Here is a 22,521-nt window from a genome sequence, read left to right on the forward strand (position 1 = left end):
CTCTGCAAGAGCAGCCAGTGCTCTTAACCACTGAGCCATCTCCTTAGCTGTGGTGGACCAGCCCCCACATTTATTTACCCCAGGGACTCTTGAGGAGTGAGGGATAAGAGACTTAGTTAGAAATAAAGAGGGGAGAGAAACAGAGAGAAACACAGGATAGACTCAAGTGGGCCTGGATCCTTATCCACCGCCCAGAACTTTATTCCAAAGGTCTATTTATAACAATGCCAAGGGGTGGAGCAAAAGACCTCCCCCTTGCTAGTTACAGTCAAGAGTGGACCCTTCCAAACACCTGGTACCCAGGCCCGTGGTCCAGTCAACCTCTTATGCAGTCCTGCTGGCTACAGCCGCTAGGAAACCTAGTGGGTTACAACACTTAGCCCCTTCACCTTATTTTTTGAGAGCATGCTCCTCACTGAATTTGGAGCTAGACTGGCCAGTAAATCCCAGAGAGCCTCTTGCCTCTGTCCTGCCTAGTGCTGAGACCACAGCTCATGCTGCCATGCCCAGCTTTTTACATGGTCTTCTGGGTATACAATTCAGGTCCTCACATTTGCATGGCAAGTCATTTGCTGACTAAGCCATCTCTTCAGTCCCCCCAACCTGAATATTTGAAGGGGACACCTTCAAGCCATGGCAGCCGGGAGGTGTAGTGTTTTATTAGGGTGATAAGAGCTAAGATAAAATCAAGGGTTCCGATTACCCTAGAAGGTTAAGGGGCTACTCTGTGTTAGGTGGCCGGCTACCCCAGTATTGTCCTGCTGCATCTGCCTGTGAACAGCTCTGAGAAGATTGGTCATGCCACTCCACTGCTGTGCCTCAGACCGCCTGCCCACACTCTTCTTTCCTGCCAGAGGTGTCTCCTGCGGCTGCCCAGGCTCGCACTGCATGTTTTGTGAGAGAAGCAACAGAATATGGTAAGGTAGAAGATCCTGGGGGTGGAGGCGGGGTGCGGGTGAATCCACCGTGGGGATCGAGACTGGCTCCGCTGTTCTTTGAGACAGTGTCATCTAGTCAAAAGCGGGATCGTAGTTTATCCTCGCGACGGGGAGGTGAGAAATGAAGCAGGTAAAGACGGTACCCGTAGCCAGCCCTCCCTCCCCGCTTTTGGGAGAGCCAGTTCGCATCAGCTGGTGAGTCTTGCCACTCCCCGAAGAAGCCTGCTGCTAGGTCCCCTGGGCCATTGTCATCCTAAGGTGACAGTTCAGCAAGCAGCTCCCTCTGGTGCTGCTGTCATGTCTACCCTCCTTAGCGGAATGGCTAGTCTCTGCCTTTCATGCTTTGCTGCACCAGCAAGAGAAGAGGCGTTTGGTAAATGGAAGTTGGTCGAGCCAGGCCCAGGAAGGACGCCAAGAGACCATCCCAGCAGGGAGATGAGATTGGGTCAAGGAGGCTTGAGAAGGGTCATGGGGCAGGAGGGGTCCATTAGTGTCCGAGGCAGTCCCTAAACGGTAGTATCAGAAAAGAGGTGGCCTGGTTTGCAGGAAGTAAGGGGAGCAGGGATGAAGGTGGGAGAGAAGGGTTCCTGCCACCGTTTGCCTAGCCCGGGGTGGTGTCAGATCATGTGGGTAAAGGAACCGAGACTGAAGGGACCAGACTGGGGAGGAGGATGGTTGAGATCTGTGTTAGGGTTAAGCAGGGACATAGCTGCAGTGCTACACTCTGTCCACCAGAGGGCAAGAGAGCCCTGCACATGAGACCTAGAGGCTTGGCTGCAGATCGGAATTAGCCCTGCCTATTCTCATTCTCCCCAAGAAAGACTAGGCAAATGTTTCCCAGCTCCGAAAGCCACGTGGAACATAGCATAAATTGTGGGCATGCTTGCCCTGACAGGAGGTGACAATACAAGGTACCCTCCCACCCCACCAGTGTGACACAGGGAAGATCGTGTTTGGATCGTGTCAATTCTCTACTTCTCTGCTTCATTGTTCAAAACAGGGAATATTATCGTTTTTATCTGAGAGGACATCAAGACACCACTGGAGGTGGCAGGGCCACACCCTCAGCTCTGAGGACCCAGCTAGTCGTCTGTCTGTGCCTTGGGAACGAATCACACCTAGCTGTGGGCATGGCTGAGGGATCCTGCCTTGCTCTCAGGTGTAGGCAGGAGAGTCTTGGGGTCACACTTAGGCCCGGGTAGCTGCACATCACTTTGACCCTGATATGGATATTTAAAACAAGCTCTTAACCAAAGTCCTGAACATCGAATACAACATCAGAGCACCAGAGTGGAGGCAGGAGAGTTCAACAATGACTCCAGTGAGGGCCTGCCCTCCTCTCTATCCCCTGGGGCTGAGCACTGGTTTGAATCATGGAAGGAAGGTAGTCCTTGTGAGAAATGGAGGAAGATGTGAGAGCCCATGGGGTCACCCAGTCTTAACCCGTCCTGAGACCATGGTTCTCTGGCGTGGTGAGTGATGACCCTGGTTCCCCAAGAGGTGACACCTCTCACAGAAAGCATTTTTGAGATGGACTTAGCCCACACTAAGCTTCCATGGTCCCCTAGGGATGGACTAAGGTGGCCTCACTCTTCTCTCAGGTAGTTCCCTTTTCTAGACGGTGGCATCGTTCAATTGGAGCCCCCGCTTGGGTGCATATTATGCCAGATACTGGCTGCTCTAGAGCTCACAGGGGTCTTGGCTTCCTCCACTTACCTTTCTTCTTCTTGAGAGAGCAGATGTGTGGGAACATCCATGGGCTCTGACAAGTCCCATTTCTGTATGAACAAATATTCTTCCCTCTGAGCATTAAGAAGGAATCCAGAGGAAGAACAAGTCACCCACTTATCACCTGTTCCCTGGTCCAGGGCAGAGGATGTGTTTTGCTATTGCTTGTAGCTGACTGAGAGGCAGGGATGAGAGATGGGTTCATTTGTTCAATTGGTTTAGTCGCGCTGTAGCCTAGGGAGGGACTGTAGAGGGAAACTTCGTGGCTAGAGCAAGGAAGGAGAAAATCAGACCAAATCAAGCAGGATGGGAGAGAGGCAGGATGGAAGGTTGAAGAAGCTGTCCAGGAGAGCATCTGCCTCAGAGACGAGGGTGAGGAAGAGGGTGAGGGTGTCCTATTGGAAGAGGTGGCCCAGGTTATGGTGGGCCCAGGGCATCCCGTTGACTTCATCAAAATGCCTCTGACCTCTGCCGGTGGTGGCTCTGTGGGTCATTTTGTGGGGAAGCAACAGGAGCACACTTGACACACGACACCCTGGGGCCGTCCTGGAGAAGAGAACCTTGGATGTGGCTTGCTGCTGCGCTGGGAGTGACCTCCATGCTCTCAGAGGATGCTGTTTTCCCAGGTCTCTGCAACATGATCTCCCATCTTCTACAGAGTCACAGGCCAGCGCCAAACAAGGCCCCTCTCAGACCACATGACCCCTTCCCCAGGTGACAAGTGGGGTCCAGTGCTGGCTCTAAGGAGACAGGACAAGGACAAGGTCTAGTGTTGTGGGTGTTCTAGGCCCCATTAAGGAACAGAAAGTAGCCTGTGTTAGAGTCCGTGATTTCTGCAGCGTCTGGCTGTGCAACTGTTTTTGTTGGGGGAGGGGAAATGGACAACATGGATTCTGCGCTCTTCTATGTTCTTCTCTGTGCAATGGGAGGGCCCATCCCTGCCCTGCCCATCCCACCCCATCTCTGCCCTGCCTATCTCTGCCCTGCCCTGCCTTCAGGGCTCTTTTGGTGAGGTGTGATGCCAGTGATGATGAACACACTCTGTGCCCTTTGAAATGGTGCAGCCATGGAGAGTGTCATTACGCTCTTCTTTTCAGGTAAGGAAGGGTCCCTTCTCTCTCTTGTTCCCCTTGCATCTCCTCTGCTTCCCCTCTGTCCCCTTTTTGTGACAACTCCCTTAGGGACAGCTAGTTCCGTGTTTCCAGTTGAAGGTGTCAAGCCTGTGTATTTATTTATTCCCTTTTGAAAGGTGAGTGGTCCGGTTTATCTTTGATACCAGCTTAGACGATTCTTGAGGGTACCAGCAGGGGGCAGTGTCACCTCACATCTCAGACTCTCCCCTAAGCTTCCTGGCCACAGCCCTGGGATGGGCTAGGAAAGCCCGCTCACTGAGCACTGTGTGGCGTTCATCAGGAGGCAGAGAATGTCTTAATGACCTGTGCACTGTGCAATGGATTGCCTAAGAGCCTGTCAGGGCAGGGCCACCCCGACAGTCAGGCTGGGCACAGATGCTGGTTTCCTTCCAAGGGCGGAGGTGGAAGGGGAGCTGTCCTAGAGAATATTAAATAATGGCAAGACTCCCAGTGCTGCCCATGGGGCCACTAGTGTCCCACTGCAGCCCTGTCCAGAGATAGTGGCTACGGAGGAGGCTCAGGTGACTTCTGAACTCAGGTAGTGACAATTGCAAGAAGGTACTCAGGCAGGCCTTGAGGAAGGACCCAAGCCTTGACCTTGGCCCTCTCCTAACCATTGGACACACCAGCAGGACCGTCCTCTCCTCTGCCAGTGTCTCTTCATGCTCTTCCTACTTTACTCAATGTCTATTCCCAGCTCCAGCCACTGCCCCCAGTTACCCAGCTCCTAGCAGCCCAGTCATGGGTGCTATGCTAACCCCTGTGGACTTCTGCCAAGCTGGGATTGCAGGAGCTATTGGATTAAAGTTTCGACAGCATCAGGTCCTGGTGACTGTCCCTCCAGCTTAGCCCAGGGACCTTGCAGGACGATGCTCCTCTAAGATATGCACTGACCATGTGGGCTTGGCCCAGGGTTTGGGGGAACTAATAACCAACAAAGATTGGGTTTCTCCTCTTTTGCTTAAAGAAGTTTTTAAAGGGGGGGGGGCTGGAGAGATGATTCAGAGATTAAGAGCACTGGCTGCTTTTCCAGAGGTCCTGAGTTCAATTCCCAGCAACCACATGGTGGCTCACAACCATCTGCAATGAGATCTGGTGCCCTCTTCTGGCCTGCAGGCATACATGAAGGCAGGATACTGTATACATAATAAATAAAAACATCTTAAAAAAAAGTTTTAAGGAGCCTCAAGTTGGCGGTGTGTGTGTGTGTGTGTGTGTGTGTGTGTGTGTGTGTGTGTAGGCCTCTGACCCCATTGTTCCTTGCCCATCAGAAACTGTAGCTAATTTTGTCCTGAGCTTTGTAAGTCGCTCCAGCTTCCCAGAGGTAACAGCAGGGTCTTCCCAGGATTCCCCTCCTTAGAAGACAAGGATCAAACATAATATTTACTCAGATCTGAGACACACACCATGCCTCAGAATATTCTGGGCTGAGGATGTAGGGGTGTTTTGTTCTATTTACTCTTAAGCTTTCTACTGCCTAGCGCCACCATTGCTAAAACATTTACTCAGCAACATTCATCCACACTCTCCTTGGTTGAACCTGCATGCATATATTTTTTGAGTTCTTACTATGCACTAACACCCTCCCGACTCTCTTGGATTGCTGTAATATTTTAGGTCCCAAGAATAGTCAGGCTTTGCCATCCTGATGAGAACCAGCTGTGGCTCCAGATGTGGGGCTAGACAGAGAGGTAGAACAGGATGGAGCCAGATGACAGAGGAATAACCTGGCTGTATATTGCAAGACAGATATGGGGAAGAGGAAGCCAGGACATGGCAGGAGGTAGCACAGGCTGGGGAGAGAGAAGAGAGGGACAGGCAGACCCGCCTAGGGAGAGGGAAGGAGTCAGGAACAGGAGGAGGTCATTTCTTGATGAAGGGGCTCTGGGAACAGTGGACTTATGGGACTGGGACTTGGTGTAGGCAGGAGAGCTGGTGGAGGGGAGGAGCAGATGGCACCAATCCAGGAAGTGCCTGAGTTCAGGTTTGGAACTAGCAGCTTGAAGCAGTTGCCCAGGGAGCCTCAGGTCATAGCGGCAGCCATAAGCCCTGTTTTCTGCAGTTGGTGAGGGCAGCCCCCCACATGGCAGGGTCTGAAAGCTTGTGTATGTTGTACACTTCTGACTGGACTAGAAGGGTGGACCTGGTGTTATTTGAGGACATGGGAATAAAATCATTAACAAGACAGAGCCTTACCTTTAAGGAGCCGCTGCTTGAGGAGTTGAAGGTGAGTCAGCACTGGTGTGGTGGCAGTGTGGGGGACATAGGACAACAACAGACAGATGGACAGACGATGGACAATGATGACATTGGTCCTGAGCATTTCCTGCATGCACCACACTGAGCGCCTTCATGGCTGCCAGGCTGGCCCTGATGTACCTCAGCCAGGCAGCATCTCTGCCGTCTCTGGCTGGGGGGTTCAGCACAGGTTTGTTCTTTGTTCCTTTCTGGAGCCTTCAGCTGGATGCCAGACACTTGCAGAGAGAGTGCCCTGTTGACAACCATTAATGGCTCCACGTCTTGCAGATGGGAATCTTGACTAGTTTAACACAGGGTCATAAGACTGTGGGTGACCAGGCAGGGTCAATGAGGGGACATTGTGGGACATTTTGAGCACCAACCCCCCTCACCGTGTGGATGTCATACTTTCTGCTTAGAGGCCAGTTTGTCCCTATCCAGGAGTCCGTGTTCAAGATTTTAGGAAATCTGTAGGGAAGTGGGATTGTTTTTCTATAGGTGACTCTGAGAACCCAAAGGCCAAACAGGGCTTCAGATTCCTGATTCTCCACGGCCCTCTCCACGGCCCTCTCCGTTGAGGTCAGTGTGGTGTGCCTTTTCACCTCTGGGGGAAGACAATAGCCAAGCCTCTGTCCCTTCCCTTTTCTTCTCTCCCCATTTTCCCTCTCCTTCTCTTACTCCCACACACCTCCTCTTTCCTTCCCTTCTCTTTTTTTGGCAGTACTTGGGACTAAGCTCAGGCCTCTGCATATGCTAAGCCAGCAAGCAGTCTAACACTGAGTTGTTTCTCTAACCCTCGTGAAGGTGTGTGTGCGTGCGGTGTCTGTGCATGTGTGTGTATGTATGCACACATGCATGCATGAGTGTGTGCGTGTGCATGTGTATGTGTGTGTGTTGTGTATGCATGGCATGTGTGTACATGTGTGCGCAGGCGGGCTCACCTGTGTATGTGCATATGGAAGCCAGAGCTGAACTTTGGATGTCTTCCTCTATATCTCTCCATCTTAATTTTTGAGACAGTAGCTCACTGAACCCGGAGCTTACAGGACAGGCTGGCTGGCCAGCAAACCTCCGGGATCCTCCTGCTTCTGCCCTAGCAGCAGTAGGGTTACAGGTGTGTGACATTATGTCCAGCTTTTATGTGGATGTTTGGGATCTGAACTCAGGTTCTCATGCTTCCTCATCTCTCCAGCTGGTGAAGACTGTTTTTAAATCTCTTTCAACCCTTTCCTCCTCGAGTTCACAGAAAATTCATTAAAACAAAAATCTCAAGTTTCCTCGGTCATGATGCTCTTTAATCTCTGAGCATTTGCTCAGTGTCAATTCTAGAAATTGTTTCCAGCTCTTGCTTCTCAAGTGAAACTTTAAATTGGACACTTGAGGAGTTTGGGGACTGTAATGAAATGATTACTACTTGGTTTCCATATGTTTCAAAACTCTTCCGCCAGGATTGGTGATTTAAAAACACGAGTGTTTTCAGACTTCTCCCCACCCCCATGTCAGGCTCTGTTTGGGGCTTCTTTTCTGTAAATCCATTTGGTCTTCATGATAGTGATCCTGTCAGGAAGGCATTGTTACCCCATTTTACAGGCAAGAACAATGAGGCTTGGAGAAATTAAGGGCGTTGGTCAGAGTCATGCTCTGGTTACCAGGTAGAAGTGTGACCCAGATTTCTAAGATGGCTTCTGTCAGTATAGAAATCAGTCTTCAGGCAAATTTTATCTTATTAGAAAAGGTTTATTCATTTATTTTACATGTATGGGTGTTGTGCCTGCATGTATGTCTGTGTACCATTGTTTGTGCAGTGCCTGTGGAGGCCAGAAGGGGGCATCGGATTCCTTGGAACTGGAGTTAGGGATGGTTGTCATGGGAACTGAACCTGAGTCCTTTGCAAAAGCAGCAAGTACTCTTAATTGTTGAGCTGTCTCTCCAGCCCCCACATTTTCTTACCTTAATATTTCACACAAATACTGTGGATTGTACTTGGTATGAAACTTACATTTGGGCTGGAGAGATGGCCTAGCAGGTAAAGTGCTGACTGCATGAGCATAACTCCCTGGAACCCACGGTGGAAGAAGGGACTGACTCCTGAAAGTTGTCCTCTGGTCTCCACACACGAGCTGTGGATGCACCCTCATGCACACCTCCCCAACACTCTAAAACTTCGTATTTGCAGTTTACCCACTGCCATGTGTGTCTGTAATCCCAGTGCTCAGGGGGCTGAGGCAGGAGAGTGTTAAGTTTGTGGTTATCCCGAGTTACACGGTGGCACTTTATTAAAAACAAAAACAAAAACAAAAACAAAACAAAGCCTCAAAACAATACATTTGCTGCAATATGAAAATGATGTTTTTATTTCTGTGAACCTTGGGGTAGAGTTGACGTCTTGGGAAGATGTACCACATCTCTGCTGTGACTTGGAACCCCTGCATGGGGATGCTTAGATAGCCCAGTAGGAAACCCTGTCCTAGGACTCACAACTTCTGATCTGGCCTTGCCATGTGGTTTCTTCATCGTTTGCATCTTTACTTTCCCCTAAGTATCAGCTTTGCATCTTCTGAGATGGAGACAATTTGTATCTTAGAGCTGCTCTGAAGATAATGTGAAATAATAGACGTGAAATGGGCCGCAGAGAACAGAAGCATGACATTTTGGGTTAACATTTACATTTTGACATCAGGAAGCCATTTGACCCACACTGAGCTTCTGATTTATTGTGTCTCCAGATTTATTTTTATTGCATTTCCACAGATTTATTTGACCTAGAGTTTCCATTCTGCCCAATCTCAATTTCTCAGGACCCAATGGAAGTTCATGTTTCCCTGACTTGATTTCTTTGCCTGGAGGAGACCAGCAGGGAAGGTGCAGGGTAAAGGGGTGTCCGTGTCCATAGGAGCAGACATAAGCCAGGCCCAGAGCAGCCCCTGGGGTTAATGAATAAGGTTAACTAGCGTGGATTAACTAGGCCCACATTAGTTGAGCATCAGTATGTTCTGAGTACCCAGAAGAAAGGTGGGATGCCTAGGTACTGCTTGTAAAAACAAGGGTACTAGAGTGGTCAGTGGGGTTTCAAGCAGTTCTGTTCTGGGACCAGAGACTGTTCTAAGGCTGGAGAGCGATCAGTGAACAAAGCAGATAAGAATCCCTGCTCTTGATGAGCTTAGAGTTGTGTGTGTGTGCACACGTTTGTGTATCTCTCTGTGTATGCATGTGGTGTGTATTTAGATGTATGCACAAGTAAGTGCATGAACAAGTGAATTACAGAGTACATTGGAAAGAGGGGAATGATTTGGGGGAAAAAAGGAAGAGTTTTAGAAGTACTAGGGTCATGGCTGAGCCAACATTAAATCAGGCTTTTAGAATGATCAAACAATAATACTAAGGGAACCCTGAGAGGAAAATACACACAACTTTCAAACAAGCAGCAAGGAGGTCATCAGTTGACCCCTCAACAGAGACTGAAAGCCACGCCAGTGTGGTGACATCTCCCAAGTGCTAAATAAAGGGAAACCATTGTCCTTCTGGACCCTTACCCTGAAGATCCCTTTCAAAGCGGAGTGACGGGCTGGGAGGACACCCTGGCAGTGAGTGCTTGCGTAGCGTGTGAGAGGCCCTGGGTTCAATCCCCGGCAGGACACACAACGTGACAGCTACCACACTGCCACCATCTGAGAGTGAAACGGCCTCCTAAACAAACTCCTGAGACAGAAGCAAAGGGTCCCAGACGGAAGCGCAAGGATGCAGGAAGGGGTGAGAAGCAGAGGTGAGCACACGCTGTATTGATGAGGAAGTGTGTACAGCTATTGACTAGCAGGAGTCATTTCTTGTAAAGCACATCTTATCTTCCAGGCACCGTGTGTTCATTATTTATTTATTCCTTACAACCCTCCTCTGAGTTTGGTTCCATTACCAGTCTCTTTATCACACTAAGAGACTGAAGCTGACAGAGAAAGAGTGGCTTGAGGTTCCTCTACAATAACTTGAGTTGGTCTAACCCTCAAGTGTGTGTTTCCCTTATGAAATCACCCTTCTCTGAGGTACCAGGAACTTAGGACTTTAAGTTCTGGGAAGATGGGGTTCCATGTGCATCCGCTGGGTGGCCGTCACCTCTGGATGTTTTCCATTTGTTGAAGGGCAACTCACAGTAGCTCCATAGGGAGACGGGAACTGCCTCTTTGTGGGACTAGTGAGAGCCTTCTGATTCAGATAGCTTCTGTTCTACCATTCGCTCACCCCCCCCCCACGCATGCATGTGCACGCACATCCATCTACCCATTCATCCACCCACCCCACCACATGCATGCATGTACATACGCACACACATCTACCCATCCATCCACCCATCCATCCATCCACACATCCACACACACCACATCCATCCATCCATCCATCCATCCACATCCATCCTTCAACCCACCTACCCACACATCCATCCACCCACCCACCAACCCATCCACACACCCATCCATCCATCCATCCATGTGCTCATTAGCCATCCTATGAGACTTAGCCAAGCCTGGCCATGATGTCATCTCTTACTTTTATTTATTCAGGTCACCCCCCTGCTAGCTTACCTATGGAAGGTAGACTTCCAATTATTACAAAGACATCCTCTATTGTCTCTGACAGGACAGCTCTTCTCTCCTGTCACCAGATTGTAAGATCTTAGAGAGCAGAGGCCATGACTTCTTGACCTTTTATCTTCCAGTATGGTTAGTCTGTATTAACCTGGTGTTCAGGGTGGACTTGGGTGTTTCACACGCAGGATTTGTTACTTACTATTTACCCTCTCTGCAACTGATAATGAAGTCAGGACCCAGTGTTTGACTGTATTATATAAAGAATTGCATGGTGTTTAAAGTTCCCTTGAAAATTATCTGAGCAGTGGAATTCAGTGGGTTCCAATCATTAGAATATTTATACAACACCAAGAACTCTTATTGAGCCAAGCTGTGGTGGCACACGCCTTTAATCCCAGCACTTAGGAGGCAGAGGCAGGTAGATCTCTGAGTTTGAGGCCAGCTTGGTCTACAGGGTGAGTTCCAGGACAGTCAGAGCTAATCTGGTGAACTATATTTGAATGATCAACTACCCAAATTAGTTCCTAAATATCACTAGCTGGAGATATTTAATGGAGTTTGGCTTTTCTGTAAGATTTTTTTTTCCATATTGACTTGTGAATGGTTTCACAGTCAAAACATTCCAGATGCCCCCTCTCTCCCACTGCTTGGGGCTGCACACTGAGCTCTGTGCTTTACCCTGCTCACGGCTGACTTTTAATCTCCTTTGCTCTGCTGATATTCATGGAAATCTAGACAACACATTTGTGGGTAGAGAGGACACCCATGAGGGTGTCCATGGTGAATGTTGATGAGTGCTCCATAATGAGACTAGGACTGTTGTGTGCCAGTGGGGCTGTGGAGGCAGAGAACAAATGTGGGAAGACAATAGGGTAAGTGGCATTCCTGCCTGGGTAAGATGCAGCCGAGAGAGCATCCTGGATCTCCAGTGGTCCAAATAGACAGTGGATCTCTTTTAGCTTGGCAGGGGCCAAGAGGAGAGCAATGGAATAGTCTTGAGTTACCTGAGGACCTCATGTATCCCAAGAGGCAGCTGCATACAGAGTCAAGTCTCCTATGTGGGTCTCAGGTAAGAGTGAAGGAAGGAAGAAAATTCAAAGTGGCATAAGCATGACATATGGTGGTGTGCAAATTTCATGTGTGGGTCTAATTTGTATTGTATGTAAACTGAACTTATGGAGAGGAGAAGTTTTTTTTGGACCGGTCTCTGTAAGTAGCCAAGCATAAGAGTATTTTATTGAAGTAGGTCTAACCCTACACTTACATACATATATGTGTATATGTGTACAGATGTATTTTCAGCTGCAATTTGTAGAAATTGGTTGAATACACTTCATGATATTTTGGTAATAATTACATTAAGCTTATATATCACTTTGAAAACTGTTGTCTTTACTATGCCGAGTCGTCCACTTCGTGAACACTGTATGTTGATCAACTTAATTTTATCTTTGATTTATCTCATTAATATTTTGTCATTTTTATCATAGAAGTCTTGTATATGCTGATTAAAAAATTATGCCCAAGACTGGCATGGTGGCACATATCTAAAAATCCCAGTACGGGCGGTGGTGGCGCACGCCTTTAATCCCAGCACTCGGGAGGCAGAGCCAGGCGGATCTCTGTGAGTTCGAGGCCAGCCTGGGCTAACAAGTGAGTTCCAGGAAAGGCGCAAAGCTACACAGAGAAACCCTGTCTCGAAAAACCAAAAAAAAAAAAAAAAAAATCTCAGCACTTGAGAGGCAGAAGAGGGAGAATTGCAACTTGGAGACCAGTGCATTACATAGCAAAATCTTGTCTCAAAAACAAGGGCTGGGGTGTAGCTCAGTGGCAGAGTGCTTGCCTAGCATCAGCAAGGCCTTGGGTTTGATTTATACCTAAGTGATCATAGTTGGCATCATAATTTTGGCTTCCATGTCTTCATTGCTAGTAGAGACAATTTCATAACTGATTTCAGAACGTTGATGTTCTTCTATCTTATGACTTTGCTGAATTCACTCACTAGTTCTAAGAGCTTTGGTTGTAAATGTCCTAAAATGTCCTTGTTCTGCATAGATGACCATGTCCTTTGCTATTTGAAACAGTTTAATTTCTTCCGAATTGACACACAGAGTAGTTTTATTTATTTATTGGTTTTTCGAGACAGGGTTTTCTTTGTGTAGCCCTGGCTGTCCTGGAACTCTCTTTGTAGACCAGGCCGGCCTTGAACACACAGAGATCCTTCTGCCTCTGCCTCCTGAGTGCTGGGATTAAAGATGTGTGCCACCACATGTGGCTGGTTTTATTTTTTTAAGGGAAAAAGTAGTTCAGTGGAGGGAGAAAAGTGTAGAAATCCTGTCAACCCCAAACACCTTGTCATAATGCTGTAAGATATATTTTGCACATTAGCTAAAATATATTACAGATTTTAATGGAAACCACGAAATTCTAAAACTGTTTATGGATTTATTCACTTAAAAAAAAGAAAAACATCAAGACAGAATTGAAACCAGGACTCAGGTGTCTGTTTGTCTGCATTCTGTCCATCTCCACAACCCAGTATCAACGATTCTTGGTCTCCTGTCTAAATGTTATTCATACCTACACTTACAGCTGTTAACAAATAAACATGTATATGTTATAGGCTAGGATCTATACACACGTAATTGATAGCGAAAGTGTTCAGAATGGCCATTCTCTCTGCACAGAGGCTCCCTGAGGGCATAGAGCTGGGGATTGGGTGAATAAGTGGCTTCTATAATCTTGCCATGCGGTGATTTTATTAGTGACTTCAATGACAAAGTGATTTTAAAAATCATGAAACACTGAGATGTAAGACCTTGAGAAGAGTTCTTGCACACAACACACGCAGTCCAATCTGCAAAAGAAATAAAAACTGATAAAGCAAACTTCATCCAAATTAACAAAAAACAACAACAAACCTTTGGCATCGTATAAGACCCCGTGAAGAGAGTAAGAAGACAAGGTATAGACTGGGAAAATAACATCTGAAAACTGTATATCTGACAGAGAACCCATCTCTAGATTATATTGAGATAACAACAATAAACTCTCAATAACAACAATAAACAAACAAGAAAACAGGCAGGAGACAGGGAATGACACTCATCACAGATGACTGCTGATGATAAGCAAGTGCCTGGAGAAATGTTCAGCATTGCTAGCTGTCAGGGAGATGCAACTGAGACCATATCATTACACAGCCGTGAGATCAGTTAAAATAAACAATAGCAACATCCCAAATATTAAATGCTGCCGAGGATGTGGGAAAACTAGCTCTCAGGTATTGGTATTGGGAAAGCAAATTGGTAGGATTACTTAGAAAAAGATTGAAAAAAAAAAAAAAGAATCCTATATAATCTAACACAATTACATCCTAGAAAATTCTTTAAAAAAGGATGTGTATACAGACTCTCTATGTGATTGCTTACATTGGCTTTGTTTGTAATAGTCAAAAACCACAAACAGCCAGAATGCTCTACAGTAACTCAGTGGGTAAACCCACAGTCTATGCCCAGCTACTCAGAAACAGCAAAGAATGGTTCATATGTGAAACGATTTGAGTAATCTCGAGACACAAACATTGGTCTCCAAAGGACATGTGTTACCTGATAGTTTTGTATTAGAGTTTAGGGTGACAGGCTATAGCACTGGGAGAAAAAGTAATAGTTGCCAGGGGCAAGGAACGGGCAGACGCGTGTCATTCTGTGGCTGTGTCGCCAGGGAAAGTCCTGAGGTTGTGGACTGGTTCTGTTTATGGCAGTGACAGGAATCTACACATTTGGCAAATTGCTTGAGACCCTCACCCTGACATGGAGCAGCACTACTGCTCTTACGTTAACAGGCATCCTCTTAACGGAGGAGAATCTCTAGTGTAGACTGAGTCAAGGGTGGAGGGGGACCACTCGGCCGTTTACAACCTCCCATGGATAAGTAATAACCTCACAATAAGAAGTTAAAAAACCCGAAGCTAAAAAAATTCAAGCCATACCAGAAGGTAGAGAATGTAAAAAGAGCTTTGAATGTCCACCACCCAGGAAAGAGAAAGAGACCCCCAAGCTCCTGGGTATATGCACCCTTCACATCCCCTTCCCTGGCCACTCCCCTGAAGTAGCTACTGGCTTGATTTTGGTCTCTCATTCATCAAAAAATGGTTTTGTTCTTGTTTAGTGTGACTATAATTGTTTTCTTTGGCAAACATTTACAAGATACATATTTTTAATCCATGTCCCTTTGATATTTATGTAACCTCATTTTTTTGATATGTACCTTGAAAGCAGCTGTATATTTTATTAAAAGTGAAGTCTGGTAACACTTGACTTTTACACAGCCTGTGCAGTTTATTTATGTTGATGATACTGATTATACAAACTACCAGCTTATTTGGGTATGTATACACTTTATTTTTGTACAGTAACTTATGCCTGTTAGCTTTTTTTTTCTTTCATTTTGAGACAAGGTCTCTTTATGTAGCCCTGGATGTCCAGGAACTCCCTATGTAGCCCAGGCTGGCCTTGAACTCACAGAGATCCACCTGTCTCCTGAGTGCTGGGATCATAGGTGTTTGCTGCCATGCCCTGTTCAATGCAATCCTTTGAGACAGTTTCACTCTGTGTCCCGGGTTTGCCTGGAATACACTATGTAGCCTACACTGACCTTGAGCTGGTGCCAAACCGACTCACTCCTTCAGCTTCCTCAGGGTTGGGCTTACACATGGGAGCTACCATGCCTACATCAAGTGCAATATTTTTGGAGGTAAAGTCTTGCTAGGTGTCCATGCTGTCCTTGAATTCAATAGCCTCCTGCTTCTTTCTCCCCAGGATGGGGTGACAGACTTGTCCTACCCATATCCAAATACACACTCTATTTTTCCTGCCTGTTCAAGGTTTCTTTCTTTCATTTATATGCGTGTATTCGGAAACATGCAGGTGTGTGTGCACATGTGTGTATGCATGTGTAGAGGCCAGGGGTCAATGTTAGATGTCTTTCCCAACCGTTCTCTACCTTACCTTTGGAGACAGGGTCTCTCACTGAACTGGGACTCACTGGTTTGGATAGATTAGCTATCTGTCTAGCCCCAGGGATCCTTTTGTCGCCTGCCACCTCCCAGCACTGGGATTACAGGTGCACCTCACTGCACCTGGCTTTTTTATATGAGTGCTGGGGATCAAACTCATGTCCATATGCTGGTGCACCAAGTACTTCCTGACAGTCATTTCTCCAGCCCCTCTGCTTTTACTGAGTCTTTGTGGATCAATTGAGCATGTATTTATTGTTTTTCTTTAAAACTATAACCAACTCCCAAGGGGCCTATACTTAGATTCAACGTGACTAATCTTGTCTCATTTATACCTTCATTCCTGTTTCTATATTCTTAAAGATTGTTTAGAAAAAACTGTATCCTGTAAGGCAATTTCCCACTGACCTTAGTCAAAAGTCAAAGAAGCCATTTAATTTCATTCTTAATATTTCCAATTGCATCTCTAAAATTCAGTTTTAAAACAAACTGTACACTATTCCGCCTAGAAGGTTGAGAACTCATTATATTATCATACTTGGTTTCCAAATCTTTCTGATTCTTCATTTCCTTTGCCTTAACAGTTTCTTTGAACCATGGTCTGACGAAGACCCATGAGTTACAAGTCACTAACATGTCATGTCTAGGCTCCCCTCCAGCTCCGCTTTGTGTGTGACTGCTGGGGAGGTGGGTGGGTTGTGGCCTGGTTTCCTGCTGTCTGTGCTTTACTGATTTCCTACTGTATCAGCGAGCATGCTCCCGTTTCCTCTGTCACCTGTAAATGAGCAGTTAGTCCCAGGCTTGATTTGATTAAGATGTCTTCTTAAGAGCAGCTGATGGGTTATTTTGCATACTGCTATCAGGAAGCCCCCACTGTCTGCTCCTTTCTCTTTTCTTTTTATGATATTAGCTGGCATTAGTCATTATTACTTTGATGAGTTCATTCATCAGGGGCTGGAAAATGTAGCGATACTATGATTCTATTGTTCTTTCTTCATTCATTAGCAGGAATACCTTGACAGGGAGAAACTTCCCCTGCTTGCCTACTGGAAACTACAGTAAGGCAAGGCGAGTGTTTAATTCCTTTCCTTTGACGGTTCTGTCTCTGATGGCTTCCAAAGTGAAGTAGAGAGCAAACTGTTATGACGTGATTCTGTCGTGGCAATGACCAGCCTTATTTGTGCTTACACCGTTCACATTTGCCCAGCATAGTCCTTGAGGTGATGCCTGAACCTGCTTGAGTTTCTTTCTTTTCTTTTTCTCTTGCCTGTGAAGAGATGTTGCCTCCATTTCATGACATTTCCTGCTTTGACTTGGAATCAGTCAAATCAGGACTTGGAATAGTTCTGCTTTCTTTTAATGAGAAATAGTATTTGATTTGTAATCAATTTTTAATTTTTTAAAAAATTATTTTGTGGGGCAAGGTAAGTGCCACATGGGCACATGGAGGTTAGAGGCCAACATGTGGGAGTCCGTTGGTTCTCCAGACACTCTCAGAGAGCAGACTCTGGTTGTCAGGTTTGGTACTGAGCTCCCTTACCTGCTGAGCCATTTCACAGGCAAGGGCCAATAGTGTTTGAAGAAGAATACTGTAATCCACGTGCTATGGGCCATCTTGTTTTTAGATTAGTCATTATTTTTATTTTTTAAAGTCTTTTCAGTAAACAGAGCCATAAATTATGTATTTTAAAGAGAATGATAAGCCTCAAGTTCATCCTGGTATTTTCCATTAATTTTTACTTAATGTTCTCTCTTCTACCACACCAAAACCCAACATTGACAGCATCTCTCCTTTGGCTTCCCCATAGCATGTACACATAGTTATTTAGGGTTTTCTCGCCTTTTATTCATTCAATAACTAGGGTTGTTTGGTTAATTCACTCTGATAATTTGTGTTTATGTTGCCAACTAGATGGCCTCCTCGTGGATTCACTACTTTTTTCACTGCTATGATAAAATAACTGACAGGAGGCAACGTAAGTGTGGTATCTATTCTGGTTCACACTTTGAGGGGGTGCAGTCTGTCACGATGGGGAAGGCACATCACAGGTGGCTCTGGGGTGGCAAACGTGTATGGCGACTTGCTGGCTTACATTTCAGCGGGATGGTAAGCAGAAGATCCACCCTGCCCCAGAAGCTCCCTTCCTCCAGCTGGGAGCCACTTCCTAAAAGCTCCACAACCCAAACAGCGCCATCATCTGGGGGTTAAATATCCAAACACATGGGCCTGTGGGGACAATGCACATTCAAATCATAACACATATTGCGGGGGGTTTGAATGAGACCCTCCCCCGAGAAGCTCATATATTTGCATGCTTAGTCCCCAGATGATGAACTGTTTGGAAAGGATTAGGAAGTGTGGTCTTGTTGGAGGAAGTGTGCTATTGGGTTGTGTTTTGAGGTTCCAAAATTCCATGCCAAGCCCAGTGCCTTTCTCTCTCTGCCTACTGCCTGCGGATCAGGACAGAAAGCTCTCAGCTACTTCTCCAGCACCATGGCTGCCTTCCACTCTCCCCACCACGATGATAGTGGAACAATCCTCTGAAACTGTAAGCAAGCCAATGAAATGCGTTCTTTTATAAGAACTGTCTTGGTCATGGTGTTCTTTACAGCAATAGAATAGTAACTAAGACATATATATTAGACAGGTTTACTTATATAAACTAGATTTTACTATATATGAATACTGTGTAAACTATTTTCATAGCTCTCCACATTCCACAAAACCTGCCCCTCCTTTTTTTTTTTTAACCTGTTTCTCCAGCCTTGTTTGCTTTCTCTCTTTGTGGGAAATAATTGAAATGCTTTTATGCTTTATCTTCCTATTATTTTATTGTTACATAGGTAAAAGTGTATTTAACTTCACAGTCTCTTACCTTAGACAAAGAAGCTGTTGACGCACTGTAAGGGTTGGTTTTAATTGTCAACTTGACAGAATCTCGAAACACTAGGGAGATGGGCTTCTGGGCATGCTTGGGGTGTGTGTGTGTGTGTGTGTGTGTGTGTGTGTGTGTGAGAGAGAGAGAGAGAGAGAGAGAGAGAGAGAGAGAGAGAGAGAGAGAGAGAGAGGTCTTGATTGTGTCAATTGATGTGGGTAGAGCCATCTTAATCTTGGGTGAGATCAATCCTGGACAGGTGCTCCTGGACTGTAGAGATGGAGCAGTTGAGCTGAACACTAGTATGCGTTCATTTCCCTCTCTCTCTCTCTCTCTCTCTCTCTCTCTCTCTCTCTCTCTCTCTCTCTCTGCTTTGTAACTGTGGATGCAATGTGACTGCCTGCTCCAGGCTCTCGCTGCCTTGACTTTGCTGTAATGATAGACTATAACCTGGAATGATGAGATGAATAAGCTCCATCTCTCTTCAGTTGCTTTTGTCTGGGTATTTTATCACAGCAACAGAAAAGAAAGTGAAACACACACCAAACCTGCTTTCCCGCTACCATTCCTTATTCATTTAGCAGTGTAGGCTGGATTGTGCCTTTTGGTGGCTGCATAGTCTATTTGTGAATGCATTGTAGATGATACAATCAGTTCTTTGGTGATGGACAGCTGGCTTGCTTCCAGGCTTTTTATTACTAAGAATGCTACAGTGAACAGAATTGTGTTTATGTCATTTTATATTTTAACTAATGTCTTTTTGAGATGTCTAGAATACTTATTTCAGAGTTAAAGGATAAATGCATCCTAATTTGATTATTGACAAAATTGCCTCCATGGGGGTGCACAGTTTTGTGTTCTCATTAGCAATATATGAGTGTATCCACTTCTCCACAGGCCGTCCAATGGGGTGTGCGTCATACTTTGGGCCTTTTGCCAGTCTGGCAGGTGAGAAATGGTGTCTCAGGGCAGTCTAGTCAGTGTTTCTCTCTTGTGAACAAAGCTGCACATATTTTCAAATGGCTAGTACCACTTCCATTGTTTCTATTATAAAAACAAGGTATTGATGTACATATAGTAAAATTAATCCTTTGCAGTTTGTAGTTTTGAAGTGTGACAGATGTGAATGGTGGTGTAGCACCACTACAATCAAAAGGTAGAATTGATTTCTCCACCTCCACATTTCCCTGAGCCTCTTGGAAGTCAGATCTTTTCCTAACTCCTGGAAATCATTTTCTTTCTTTCTTTCTTTCTTTCTTTCTTTCTTTCTTTCTTTCTTTCTTTCTTTCTTTCTTCCTTCCTTCCTTCCTTCCTTCCTTCCTTCTTTCTTTTTTTCTTTCTTTCTTTCCTTCTCTCCTTCTCTCTCTCTCTCTCTCTCTCTCTCTCTCTCTCTCTCTCTCTCTCTCTCCCCCTCCCTCCTTCCCCCTCCCTCCTTCCCTTTCTTTCTTTCTTTTTTTGTTCTTGCTATAGTTTACATGTAGCTTGTTTCCTAGAGGTTCAAGGCTTGAAAGCTTGGCCCCAAGGCTAAGAGGTCGTGGGACCTAGAAAAGATGGAGTTTAGTGGGATCATTAGGCCACCAGGCATGGATACATAGTAAAGAGATAAATAATCTCTTTTTGTTTATAAGTTATCCTACTTTAGTATTTTATTACAGCAGACAGTGTTGCCATGGCTGGCCTTCAGCTCCTGGACTCAATGATCTTTCTGTCTCCTCCTCCCAAATAGCTGGGATTTAGGTAAATGCCGTATCTGGGCTAGACTGTGTGTATGTGTATGTGTGTGTGCATGCTCTTTGAGACAGGGTCTTGCTGTGTAAGCCGGCTGACCTAGAAATCATTATATAAATCAGACTGACCTTAAACTCTGGGCAATCTTCCTGCCTCTGCCTCCTGAGTACTGGATTGCAGGTGTGAGCGTCCATTCCCAGGGCAGATTTTGTATGTTATGCACTTGCATACGTAAATATAATGTGGTGTGTGTGTGTGTGTGTGTGTGTGTGTGTGTGTGTGTGTGTGTGTTTGGGGCTGGAGAGGTGGCTCAGTGGTTAAGAGCAGTTGTTACTCTTACAGAGGACCCAGGTTTGATTCCCAGCACCCACACACATGGCAGCTCACAACTGCCTGTAACCTCAGTTCCAGGGAATTGATGCCCTCTCCTGACTTCTGCTGACACCAGTCATGTGGTACACAGATGTACATGTGAGCAAAACACCATTCACACAAATAAAGGAAGAAAAATAAGGATCTGGTTGTGCAGGCTTGTCCCTCTAATGCCAACACTTGGGAGGGGGAATAGGAGGATTGCAAGTTCGAGACCAGCCCAGGCTACATTGTGAGTTCTAGGACAGCCTGGGCTACAGAATGAGAGACACTATCTTAAAAAAACATAAAAAGAAGGTTTTATTGTGTGTGTGTGTGTGTGTGTGTGTGTGTGTGTGTGTGTGTGTATGCAAATGTAGGTACCTCTGGAGGTAAAAAAGGATGAACATCAGATCCCCTTCTGGATCTGGAAGATTAGAGCTGGAGTTACAGGCAGTTGTGAACCACCCGGTATGGGTACTAGAGATTGAACTCTGGTCCCCAGCAAGGGCAGAATCTTAATCTCCAAGCCCTCAGAAATTGTTTGGTTATTGATGAATTTTGAGAGGTGTTTATGTGTTCGAGATGGCAATCTTTTGTCAGTGATTCACAAATATTTTCTCCCAGTATGTAGCATGCATTTTCACTTTCTTAATCGTATCTTTCATGAAGCAAAAAAATTAAATTTTGATAAAGTCTAACTTGCTGTTTTCTCTCAGGCTTGACACTTGGTTGCTAAGGAACGGTTGCCTAAGGCCTTCACATTTTTCTTTTCTGTTTTCTTCTAGAAGTTTTATAGCATTAGGTTTTACAGTTAGGTCTTTTATTCCTTTTGAGCTAGCTTTTGTACCCAGAGCAAGGTATGGATTGTAGTTCATTTTCTTTCTGCATATGGATGTCAGTATATACCATTTGTTGAAAGGACCATTTTATGTTTAACAAATTATGTCCTTTTGACAAAATCAGTTTACCATATGTATATGCATATATATATATATATATATATATATATATATATATATAAATTTAAAATTTCTAATTGGTAGATTTTAGGAATAAAATAATTTTGTGCCCTGACTTGGTGCCCTGGATCCTTGACAAACTCACTTTTTGTCTCTTGTAGCTTTTTTGGTAGTGTTTTGGTGCAAGCAATCATTGTTAATTAAGGATGGTCATTTACTGTATCCAATCTGCTTTAAAAACAAACAAAACAAAATGGAAAACAGCCGTGGATTGCTCCCTGGGCCTGGCTCAGTTTCAGAGCTCTCTATCTCAGACCTCTCTTTCCAACTTCCAATATCTTCTCCTTTTACACTGGCTAGGGTGTCCAGTGTGATGCTGCACACGTGTGTGGAGGGTGAGCATCTTTGCTTTATTCCCAAAGGATGTGAGAGAAGGTTTGCTTTTTTTGGCCACTAAAATATAATGTAATAAAGTGTTTTACCGTGAAGGATTCTGCTTGCTGTAGGGTTTTAACCATGCCATTTCTCACCTTGAGAAGTTCCTTACTATTCTTAATTTGTTGAGAGTTTTATTTTGTTAAAAGTTACACAACATTTATCTGTCTATCTATCTATCTATCTATCTATCTATCTATCTATCTATCTATCATCTATCTATCATCTATCCATCCATCATCTATCTATCTATCTATCTATCTATCTATCTATCTATCTATCTATCTATATGTGTTTGTGTGTTCATGTACGTGCGCACCTGTTGAGGTCAGAGGACAACTTGCAGGAGTCAATCCTCTCCTTCCACCACGAGGATCCTGGGGATGGAACTCAGGTCATTAGGCTTGGCAGCAGGTACCTCTACTCAGGAAGTCACTTCCCTGTCCCACTGAGAGTTTAGATGACGAATTTTGTTACATGCTTTTCCTGCTCCTGTTGGTATCATTCTATCTGCTGACTCAGTGAACTGCACTCA

This window comes from Peromyscus eremicus, chromosome 3, assembly GCF_949786415.1.
Source record: "Peromyscus eremicus chromosome 3, PerEre_H2_v1, whole genome shotgun sequence".
Classification (NCBI taxonomy): domain Eukaryota; kingdom Metazoa; phylum Chordata; class Mammalia; order Rodentia; family Cricetidae; genus Peromyscus; species Peromyscus eremicus.